The sequence below is a fragment of the Pseudorasbora parva genome, chromosome 19 (assembly GCF_024679245.1).
Source record: "Pseudorasbora parva isolate DD20220531a chromosome 19, ASM2467924v1, whole genome shotgun sequence".
Taxonomy (NCBI): domain Eukaryota; kingdom Metazoa; phylum Chordata; class Actinopteri; order Cypriniformes; family Gobionidae; genus Pseudorasbora; species Pseudorasbora parva.
Window position 1 is genome coordinate 21340945 of NC_090190.1, and position 3564 is coordinate 21344508.

General features: G+C 41.2%; 1 non-coding gene across 1 annotated transcript; it reads left to right on the forward strand.

Annotated features, from left to right (window-relative positions):
• Positions 1 to 2961: 2961 nt before the first annotated feature.
• Positions 2962 to 3034, forward strand: trnak-uuu (transfer RNA lysine (anticodon UUU)). The gene has a single exon. It is a non-coding gene; the product is annotated as a tRNA-Lys (tRNA).
• Positions 3035 to 3564: the final 530 nt, after the last annotated feature.

The window sequence follows — 3564 nt, forward strand, 5'->3', positions numbered from 1 at the left end:
ACTGTAATTAAACAGTTTAATAATCAATTAAAAAGGAATTTATACCTGTAGGATATTACGCTGGACCAGTGCGGTTTGTAAAAAGGATGGATGATTGATTTAGCTGCAGGCGCCATCTCCTGGCGAGTCGCAGGAATTCATTCAGCACATGACTCTCACAGTGCATTATGGGGCAGTTGTCCACTTGTTATTGTGGTACATTGTGGGATTGAAAGAGTGCACTCAATAACATCCACTAGGGTTTCAGACACCACTACAAAGGTGTGTCACTTTTTTAAGGCGACAGTTATTTAGAACATATTTATTGTTATTGTTTCCATGGTGACATGTCATTGCTTGTCACATGACGCACCGCAGTCACAATAGTGCTGCATGACTTTAATTTTTTTATTAAATTTTTTTTTTTCCAAATATTCGCACATTTTTTACCTATGGCATTAAATATCCGATATGTCAAAATGTGGGCAAGTGAATGTGTTCTGTTGTTTACAGGTGCTGGTCATATAATTAGAATATCATCAAAAAATTTATTTCACTAATTCCATTCAAAAAGTGAAAATTGTATATTTGTAATAAAGTTCGTAGAAATGGGAACGAAGGAGGCGGGAACCGGCGAACATTCAACAACTTTTATTAAATAGACAAAACGAAAGTAAACCACGGGCAGCCCCTCACGGACGACTGTCTGCACACACGTAACAAACCATAAACAAAACTCAACGTAAAGTCCAGGCCTGGTCCTCTCTCGTCCTTGACTGGTGTCGCTCGTCCTTAAATACCTCCGAGCTCCCTCATGAGAGGACTCGAGACCGGTGTTGCTTGCAGGTCACTCCTTCGCAATCACGTCCCAGGTCTCACTCGCTCCTCCCATGTCCTTCGCTCATTCACCTCGCCACAAAGCCCCATCGCCCCTCGCAGGCCGGGGGGTACACCCGAGACCAGTAGCGCGGGAAGGGGGGTGCTGCGGGGGCTGCAGCCCCCCTCGTTATGGCATCAGCCCCCCGGTGGGGGCTGTGGACTAAAATTATATTGTATTTAAATCATGAAATGAAATAAAATAAATGAAAATAGACTGACATAACATACTGTGTTTGATATGTGATTAAAATAATGGGCAGTGGATAAGAGTTAATATGATTATTTAGTGTCTAAATTAAAACTTTGTAATATACTTTAATTAAAAATTCTATTTGGTATTCTAAGAAATCACTCATTTAACCTGGTGAAAAACAGCTCTGTTTTCAGCAAGCCGTTTCTGTGCATGTCTCTTTTATGCTAATGAGCTTTGCTCACCCCGCCCCTCTGTTCTGTGGGGGCTTTGAGTGTAAAGCGTTGCTTAGACAACAGGAGAAAGTTTGACAAGGCGAGTCTCTCAGGAAACATCTGTGCAAGTTAAACCGTATCAATTCGATATATCAGATATATCAACATCAAAATGACTGCTGTGTTCATTATAACACCCAAGAACAGAACGCCACAATTGCCATTCTGCTCCAGCATATCCACAATGGCAGACAGGTTGAGCTCGCTCAGGGCGGGTCTGAGCTGAAACGCTGCTGTCAATCAACAGTCGTGGGAGGGGTGTCCGATCGTGTGACGTCACACATCGAACGGCTTGATTTCAGACAGATGAAAACATATAAGGAGATAAGGAAATATAAGGAACATATAAGGAAAAAAAAAACAGTTGATGGATTTTTATCATTATAGGATGGTTGTGTACAGTCACTACCAACACACATTGCTGTATAATCAACTTGTAAAAGTGCATGTACCATTATATGACCCCTTTAAGCCTTTGTTCTGCAATACAATGAGATAACTGCGCATGCATCTCTATACATGTGATAAGCGCTGTTAGCAGAGTTATTAAAAGCTATACCTACGTCCGCCACATAGACTCGACTCATGGAATCAAAAGAGATAATGTGCAAAATCGTCAAACAAAGGAGAGAACACACACACTTCGACTTAACAAGCCAAAATCTCCGGTTTCACTTTCTGCAAATGGACTGCATTTATATAGCGCTTTTATCCAAAGCGCTTTACATTTTTGCCTCACATTCACCCATTCATACACCGACGGCGATGTCAGCCATGTAAGGCGCCATCCAGCTCGTCGGGAGTAGCTGGGGTTAGGTGTCTTGCTCATGGACACTTCGACACTTGGTCAGGTGGAACCAGGGATTGAACCACCAACCTTCTGGTTTGTAGACAACCTACATGAACCACTGAGCCACTGCCGCCCGCAACTTTCTACATGACAACGCTGAAACCAGAGTTTTTAAAAAATCTCCACCCTGGCGAGAGTTTTCCAAAAAGTCTGGTTTCAGTAACCGGATACTTCGTTTGCGTGTGGATGAACAGCTAAATTGTGTTGAAAAAGCTGCGGTTTTGAAAATACCTGTGTTTGTGTGAACAGGGTCTTAGTAAAATAGAAGCCTACTGCATTGATGGTTGGACCCAGTCTTCTCTACTGCTTACATCCAGCCAAGAAAATAGCATGCTGTAAGGAGTAGTCGTGACTGAGAGATTAAGGCTATGGACTTGAAATCCATTGGGATCGCCCTGCGAGGTTTGAACCCTGAAGGCTACGTGATGCTTTGTTGGTTTCCGACAGGAGTTGTGACGTTCTGAACTTTGTTTGAGCTACTTTTGTACTTCATATGCAGCACGGAAATTGGGCGACCCACATCTCTATCCGAGTCTGAATTCAGAACTGTTTCAAAAAGCCCCAGTCGTCTGTGTTTTTGGCCATTCATTCCAAACCACGTAAGAGTTAGCAACAACAACAAAAAAAAAAAAAACTCTTTTAATGACAGTATTCCTAGCTTGCCAGGAGCAGCCCATTTATCTTCCCTTTATAAATAGATGTCTTCATCCTTAAGCTGACAAATCATGAACACGTAAAGAAGAAAGTCCTGTTATGTCTCCAGAGTGACTAGGTTTACATGGGCAAGAGCCCGGATAGCTCAGTCGGTAGAGCATCAGACTTTTGATCTGAGGGTCCAGGGTTCAAGTCCCTGTTCGGGCGAATTGCTCTCTGTTTGTTGCAGACCTCCCCTAATCACCCGCTGTGCTCAGGTGATAATGAGTATTAATAATTTATACTAAAATAGTAATTTTATGAATAATACAATGGATATGGAAACTAAACGTAAAAGAGTTATATCTAAAAATGTTCTTTCATTTCGTTCTGATACTGCTTGCTTAATCCTGCCCATATCCAATTCTCTCTGAATTCACTGCAATGACAGATTTTTAATTGCAAAAGATACAGAAACATACAGATAATAGCAGTGTTACACACGTTTACTGGAGTCTTTACCTCATGTGTGAAACATTTTAAATTTTCCAAATTAAGCAGAGAATATTTTACATTGGAAATATAAATTCAAGTCATCTGCATTGCTTATTTTTGTTTTTAGCTTATTCGTGCAATGAGGTTGTGCCACGTGGCTCTTGTAAAAATGTTCAAAGTTTCAAAAAAATTGTTTCTGTGCCAAATACACTCCTTCATGATTCGTATAAGTTTCGGAAAGTTTTTTTTTCCCTGACTATGGG